This window comes from Schistocerca nitens, chromosome 2 (genome assembly GCF_023898315.1).
Source record: "Schistocerca nitens isolate TAMUIC-IGC-003100 chromosome 2, iqSchNite1.1, whole genome shotgun sequence".
Classification (NCBI taxonomy): Eukaryota; Metazoa; Arthropoda; class Insecta; order Orthoptera; family Acrididae; genus Schistocerca; species Schistocerca nitens.
The window spans coordinates 265,652,177-265,660,774 of NC_064615.1; the positions used below are offsets into that span (position 1 = coordinate 265,652,177).

General features: G+C 41.7%; 1 non-coding gene across 1 annotated transcript; it reads left to right on the forward strand.

Moving 5' to 3' along the window:
• Positions 1 to 3,870: 3,870 nt before the first annotated feature.
• On the forward strand, positions 3,871 to 3,945 carry Trnat-cgu (transfer RNA threonine (anticodon CGU)). Its single transcript has one exon. It is a non-coding gene; the product is annotated as a tRNA-Thr (tRNA).
• Positions 3,946 to 8,598: the final 4,653 nt, after the last annotated feature.

Below are 8,598 nucleotides of genomic sequence, written 5' to 3' on the forward strand. Positions count from 1 at the left end.
GCAGTGACACATGTTTACGCAATTACACAGTTGGGTAACTTCACACTTACGAAATTGTATTTTGTCTGTACTTTGGGACCTCTTCATTTTTATGGAACAATTGTGATACTATGTGAGCTTTGAATGATGTGTTTGGTATGGGGTCATGATTTTTAAAGTACGTTTGAGGTAGATGACACTATTTAAATGAGCAGAGAATTTTTTTTAGGTTTTGACATTATTGCAGAAAGCTATGACGTTTTTGAGGTTTGACTGAGGTTTTATGATGTTATTATTACGATGACGATGTGTATTATGTTGTTGAGGTATGTTTATTATCAATGAGATGATGCTATATGAGGAATCTGATTATGCTATGTATTTATTATGATGAAATATTGAAGACGTGTTAATGAATATGTATATGTGTAATAAGGTAAGGAATGATGAGTAGTGGTTAGGGACTCTGACTTGTGAAAAAGGATGTTGGAAACCGAGAATCGTACTTTAACAGTTATGAAATGTGTGTAAATGCGTGAATGTATCACAATGCCAGCGAAAATTTTTTGGACACTGTTATATTTATAGGATTTTGTTTCTACAGATTTGGAACGCAAATATTTCGACCTGTGAAATCTTATTTCTATCAAACTGTCACTGTAGTGGAAACTGATGTCGTAAATATTTCGGTAAGGAAGGTAGGTCACTGTAAGCACCCAGCCGCGCGACAGTTGCCTGGAAAAAAAGCCATTAGTGTGTGCCTTTCAGAGGCACAGGTGGAGAAAAAAGGAGGCCAATAACCTCGCTATTGACATTCCTTTGTAGAAAGCACCGCAAATACGACACGCTCATAACTTGGAAACATTCTTACATCTGCACACCTGATTAGGACAAGTGTCTATCTACGAGAATTGAGAGAATTTCTACTAACTTATGAAATGCCTCATGACTACTGAATGATTATTTTATGCTTTACTTTGTACATAGTTGCTTATTTCATTTGATATCTGGTTTCCAGCTGTCTTGCAGCATTGGTTTCATAAATTAAAATTAAATGCATTTGCTAATGTGAACACTTTCTGTCAACAGATCTATTAAATAATTATTTTATGATCCACATTCTTCGAAAAAGGAGCGCTTGGAATGGAAAGAACAATAAGAAGGGACTAATAACAGTAACTGCATATATAATTTTCTTTTCAAGTACTTGGTAATTTTTTGTAGAATTAGTTTTTGTGGTGCACCACTTTAATTACATAGACATTACGATATAAATATACATTTCCCTTGTCTGCATTGTTGTCTTTAGTGTAATATTTTTTTCTGCTTGAGCTATGTCATGTTTAGATATAAGTTATTGCATGTGCTGCTGCTGTTTGCCAGGCATAGTGCTACTAAATTTCACTTTGTATTACTCTGTTAAGCCAGTTTTACTACGAATATATTTTTCTTGTTTGCTGCGCATTGCCTTATATTAGTTGTAATATTGCATTTGCTTTGCTAATTTATGCTGCTTGCTTTGCCTTTTGTATTTTTTATCATTGCTGTTTGTGTTAATTGTTTTGTGCTGCTGCATTGCCTCGTTCCTTAGTTTAGCAACTGAGCTCAGTAGATTTAAGTTAGCTTAAGATGGGGTAGGCGATGAATTGGAAGAAATGCATTGAGAAGTTATACGAAAAAAGTACAGAAAGCAGGTATAGATAGGACTTTTTGGGACTAATGATGAACGAAGGCAGATCTCCAAGAAAAAAAAAGGTTTTGTTTGCAAAATACTGCAGTACCAAATGTTACACTGAAAACAAACCCTGTCCTTTCACCCTGTGTTATTCTGCTATGTGTTTGTGTACTCTTGTATATTTATCTTTTTCCTGTCTTTAAGTGTTTAGCTAATAAGATTTGTGTTGTAGAATTTTTCAAATACTATGTTATTTACTTTGTAAAGATGTTTAGACATTATTTATTCTGTTTTGTTTTAATGCTCATGTGTGAAGTTGATGTTTCAAAAGTTATTCTGATCTTTTATGTATTTACTTATGTCGTAATTCCTGTCACACTGATGTATATGTTATTTCGATTCTTCTGTAAAGCCTGCATTACCACAAATGTTATCTGTATTGTTATGTTCTTTAATGATGTATTTTGTACCTTTGTTATTGTATTCTCACGTTATAATATTGTGATTGACACCAGTTCATCAAATTAAGTAACTTGTAAGTTACATTTCACTGCACACGTTTCTGTTGGTCATAGTATATGGACAATATGTGAGAAGTAGGGACTGATAGTGTTTGCAAGTGTGTTAATAATTCAGCAAGGGACTGGTTAACAGCATTGCTGGTTCTAAGGACAATTCCAAAAACTTTGTGACTGCACAAGTGGTGGTTTATGGACTTGCTATATTGTCCACAAGGCTCTTCGATGGTGATTGTGCACCTGCACAGTCGCAACAGATGGCTGCTGGTCGCCTCTACAAGGACTACAGTGGGTCTGCATCTTTGATGGCCCACCAGTATCATTATTTCTACAAGGACTGCAGTGGGTCTGCACCTATGGTGGCCCACCAATACCATTATTTCTACAAGGACTGCAGTGGGTCTGCATCTTTGATGGCTCACCAATACCATACTCTCTACAAGGACTACAGTGGGTCTACTCTGTGATGACCTGCCTACCAATATTCTTCAAAACTTCGAATGACTCTGCTGTGGGTTTACTCTGTTGTGAACCATTACCTGCCTGCATGTCGAGTCAGCAGTGTCTTTCCGTTGGAAGGACAACACTACTTCTTCAAGACTGCATGGAAATCCAGTACTTCTGTGTGCATTTTCTTTTACTGCTCAGACTTTGAGAAAAACACTGCAATTTTACTGTGATTAATGATCAGGACTGTCTATATGGACTGTGAGAAAATTTTAGCTTTTGACCAACATTGTATCAATAAGTGCATGCGTTTAATATCTTTGTTATTGCAACTATGAAAAATTTTTTCAAATCTGTATTGGCCACTTCCCAAAAAATTTGTAAAATTTTTTGTGGGGAGCATGGGGGCTATGTAAGTAGGCTGTTTAGGTTTTTATATTGGTAACGCCATGTAGCGCTCTATATGAAAATCACTTGCTGTGCTGTGTGCAGTCTGTGGCTAGTTTGCATTGTAGTCTGCCATTGTAGTGTTGGGCAAATGGCTGTGAACAGCACGTAGCGTTGCGCAGTTGGAGGTGAGCCGCCAGCAGTGGTGGATGTAGGGAAAGAAATGGCGGAGTTTTGAAATTTGTAAGACTGGATGTCATGAACTGCTATATATATTATGACTTTTGATGATATTAAGGTAAATACATTGTTTGTTTTCCATTAAAATCTTTCATTTGCTAACTATCCCTATCAGTAGTTAGTGCCTTCCGTAGTTTGAATCTTTTATTTAGCTGGCAGTAGTGGCGCTCGCTGTATTGCAGTAGTTCGAGTAACCAAGATTTTTGAGAGGTAAGCGATTTGTGAAACGTATAGGTTAATGTTAGTCAGGGCCATTTTTTTGTAGGGATTTTTGAAAGTCAGATTGCGTTGCGCTAAAAATATTGTGTGTCAGTTTAAGCATAGTCTTGTATAATTCTTCTAAGGGGACGTTTCAACGTCACATGACATCCGTTCAAGTTCATGGTGTCTGTTCTTCCGAAAGACACCATATAGTACTGGCAATACCGGCCATTACCTTCTTATTCTGTGCGGATGCACACATATCACCCGAACTCTTACGGGACTTGGTAAGAATGTCTTCCACGAGTAATGAGTGTGTAGGGTAGGGACAGTATGAATGTAGTGTGTGGACATATAAGGTGAGAATGTGGGTCTCGCGGGTGGCGTGAACGAGATAGTCCCTGCAGTCGCACTATCCTCTGTGCCCTCGGTGGCTCAGATGGATAGAGCCTCTGCCACGTAAGCAGGAGATCCCAGGTTCGAGTCCTGGTCGGGGCACACATCTTCACCTGTCCCCGTTGACATATATCAACCCCCGTCAGCAGCTGAAGTTATTAATATATGATTTTAAATCTTCTTGAGTATAAACAATCATAATGCTACATAGACAGTAAAAGCGAAGTAACTAGCGTTCACGCTGCTATACAAGAGCTTAATCTTGAAGCTGGGACGTCTACAGTCGGTAACGGCGCTTATGTCCTCTTCACACAGGGGCCGCTGCTGTTGCATTGTCGTCCTGGAGGGAGGTCCGGTCAGCGTGCGACTGGCTCACGTCTTCTCACAGCCATCTCTTCTCTATAGTTCCTGACTGGCATGCTGGCGCTTGACTTTACGCCCTAACGTACACGAATTTGGATGGCAGTCATTAAAACAAAAGCGTTTTTCGTTGCAGCAGGATTTTCTCGTGAAATTTCAATCAGTAACTTTCTCCTCATAGTGTGGTAACATTTTGTTGGTGCCCGCCTACTTTGTGAGAAATGATCATCATCAGAAATTAGAGTTCGCAATGAAAGATCTTAAATGTTCGTTTTTTCCGTGCGCTGTTCGAGAGTGGAACGATAGAGAAATAGCTTGAACATGATTCGATGAGCCCTCAGTCAGGAACTTAATTGTGAATTGCAGAGTAATGATGTAGATGTGGATGTAGGTGTAGACGTGTAGTGCCAACAAGAAAGAGCAGAGGGGGTATTGTTATGGTATTGGGGTGCTTCTCGTAGTTACTGTGTGGTCCCCGACATGAACCCAATGAAAGACCCCTGGAATGAGTCACAACGTCGACCTCACTCCAGAGTCCAGAATCCAAAATCACTACCTTCTCTGGTTTCGGCTCTTGGGCTGCCAGTCCTCTACAGACATTCCGAGAACTCACTAAACGTATTACCAGCAGAGTTCAATCCGTCTTAAAGGTGAAGTGTGGCGACGCCTCATATCAATGTTCACTAATACGTGCTCAAAAATGTTCAAATGTATGTGAATTCCTAATGGACCAAACTGCTGAGGTCATCGGTCCCTAGACTTACACACTACTTACACTAACTTAAACTAACTTATTCTAAAAACAACACACACCCTCATGCCCGAGGGAGGATTCGAACCTCCAGCGGGAGGGGCCGCGCAATCCGTGACATGGCGCCTCTAGCCGCGCGGCCACTCCGCGCGGCGCTAATACATGTCAGGATACTTTTCATCAGGACGTGTTTAAATCACCAACCTCACCGCGCTATTATGGTAGGCCTGAAGTGTTAGTACAACGATCATGGAATAATTCAAAGGTAAAACTTCCTGGCAGATTAAAACTGTGTACCAGACCGAGACTCGAACTCGAGACAAAGGCAAAGGTCCCGAATTCGAGTCTCGGTCCGGCACACAGTTTTAATCTGCCAGGAAGTTTCATATCAGCTTACGCTCCGCTGCAGACTGAAATTCTCATTTTGGAAACATCCCCTAGGCTTTGGCTAAGCCATGTCTCCGCAATATCCTTTCTTCCAGGAGTGCTAGTTCTTCAAGGTTCGCAGAAGAGCTTCTGTGAAGTCTGGAAGGTAGGAGACGAGGTACTGGCAGAACTGGAGCTGTGAGGACGGGTCGTGAGCCGTGCTTGGGTAGCTCAGATGGTAGAGCACTTGCCCGCGAAAGGCAAAGGTCCCGAGTTCGAGTCTCGGTCCGGCACACAGTTTTAATCTGCCAGGAAGTTTCATATCAGCGCACACTCCGCTGCAGAGTGAAATTCTCATTCTGGGAACTAAAAGGTGATTTGCAACTAGACGAAATAAGAAGACGCAAAAATAAATTCAGGAGTACTCCGAGGAAGTGTTGCATAGGAGAATTGCTGTTCGTCACATATTTAAACGATGTACATTAGCTGAAAACGTTTGAAATTCCGTGAGGGTACTTGCAAAATCTGCTGTTTGTCTATAGAGAAGTTGCAAAGCCTTCAAGCTTTAGTGAAATGCAGGAAGATCTACATCGACCCTCAACATAAGCGAATAGGAAGAATCGCGCATTTTAGTTGGAAACCACCTAATTGATCCACTACCTTATGGCAACGAGCGCGGTGGTGGAACGCTTATCACACTGGACTCGCTCGCATTTGGGGGGAAGCCGGTTCAAACCCGCGTCAGGCCATCCTGATTTAGGTTTTCCGTGATTTCCCTAAATCGCTTCAGGCAAATGCCTGGATGGTTCCTTGGAAAGGGCACGGCCGACTTCATTCCCCATCCTCTCCTAATGTCATGGGACCGATGACCTCGCTGTTTGGTCTCCTCCCCGAAATCAACCAACCAATCTGCCTTATGGCGATATATAACTGCAAACAATTACACCCACTAAATGTCTATGAATATCTGTTCTCGAGACAGCAACACACAAAACGATCGATAGAAATTGAAATGCCAGAATGAGACTCATTGGAACAATCCTTAGGAAATGTAATCCGCCCACAAAACAGGTAACTTATAAAACCGACCTGTGACAAACTGAGAGGTATCTGATCGTCAGTCGGGAATCGTTAAGAGATAGGTTTAACGGAGGTGGGGTTGGTTTGAGTTGTTTGGGGGAAGAGACCAAACGGCGAGGTCATCGGTCTCATCGGATTAGGAGAGGAATTCGGCCGTGCCCTTTCAAGGGAACCAACCCTGCATTTGCCTGAAGCGATTTAGGGGAATCACGGAAACCCTAAATCAGGATGGCCGGACGCGGGATTGAACCATCGTCCTCCCGAATGCGAGTCCAGTGAGCTAACCACTGCGCCACCTCACTCGGTAACGGGTGAGGTAGACAGGATCCAAAGAAGAGCGTCGCATCTGGCAACATGCTCGTTTTCTGTGGTCGCGAACCTCATGAAGAAGGACCAATTTGATGATACCATGAAAAAAACTTTTGCAGAACAAAGAATCGCTTGGATACATTTTGAAGATTGCAAATACTAGTGTGTTCAATAAGTAATGCAACATTCTTTTTGTCGGAGAATTCCAATTAAAATTTATGTTAGTATCAAATGGCTCTGAGCACTATGGGACTTAACATCTGAGGTCATCAGTCCCCTAGAACTTAGAACTACTTAAACCTAACTAACCTAAGGAGATCCACACACATCCATGCCCGAGGCAGGATTCGAACCTGCTACCGTAGCAGCAGCACGGTTCCGGACTGAAGCGCCTAGACCCGCTCGTTAAGTTAGTATTGTTTCATGAAGTTTGTGACAGATCTTTTGTTGGTTTAGCTATAAAGTATATATCATTTAATATATCTCGGAACACTGTGCATGGCAAAGATACAATGTAAACATGTCGACGACAGAAAGAGATATGTACGAAAAGAAGTATGAACATGTGTCTGTATTCTAATGTTTCCTTAAGCCGGTATCAAATTTTTCGCTCTTCAACTATCCGTGATTCTGGGTTGGCGTGTTGCGTCTGTGTCGGACAGCTATATGTATTGTCGTTTTTTTCCACTATATCTTCTGGAAAGCGAGGCAGTTTCTTTCATTCTGAATTACTCATTGTGAAACGATACCTGGATACAGTGTAGCCTGCAATCTTCGAATATATCGGCGACATTTTTATGATTGTACTTTATTGCATTCTTTATCACGGCGATGGACGGCGCTTCCTTTTCTTCAAGAAAGAGAAGGTAAATATCACTCTGTTCGAAGCAGAGTTAATACTCGTATATCAATTCACTATAACATATCAATTCACTATAGGTCCCTTCCTTACGCCTCGCTGTTACAAACGGACGCTGCACCTCGACACAGACACAAATTTCAATACAGAGAACAGAGAAAAAAAAATTTTGCTCGAGGGAGCTTTGAACACGGCTCGCCCGCCTTATAGTGCACAAAGCCATGACTCTTACATATTGCTCTATATTGCAGTTCTTGCACATGGAGCGTTCAACATTTATATTTTGCTCTTTTTTGTACAGTTCAGTGCACCTTCTTCCTGTTTTCATGCTTGGTCTCTGTTCAGTTTTTGACGGGCTGTCCACTGGGCGCTCTTATCACTAAACGTGGGGGGGGGGGGGGGGGGGGTAGTGGTGGGGAGTTTCCATTGTGAGTGTCTTCAGACAGATGCAGCGCTTGCCTTCATACCGCACGCTGCCCTGGACCCAGTCAAGGCCAGCGTCATCTCTGCCTTCTCACGGAGAGCAAACGCTTGTTTATCAGGCAAATAATGGCGGTTGTACGAACAGTCTGCGAGACTGAGGACGCAGTCCGCAGATAAGATACGAAGCCTTTATCGAGACCTCGCATATTTCCATCGTTGCTCTTATTTGTTCAGTACGCAGGCTTCTACATAATATGAGAACCGTTTAAGAGCCCAGCACACATGGCGTCTCCTGTAAGAAGGTCTATATTCTCGTAGGTGTGAGAAACGGTCATTAAAAGCAAAAGAGTTCACCCCACTACGAACAATTCCGAGATATACTCTTGAAAATCTTTACTAGCAGTATGAAACTTGTTTCACCAGGAACCCAAGTTTGAATTTTTCTTTTTTAACTATCGTCATTCGTTTGTCCGATGACAAGTTTGTAACATTTCAAAACTCCGGATTTTGAACGATTATTCATAACGTTGCAACAGCTTACAATTGGTTTGAAGCGCGGCTCATCAGAGTTTCGAAAACCAACCAACAACTTCAGTTATCGGAACTT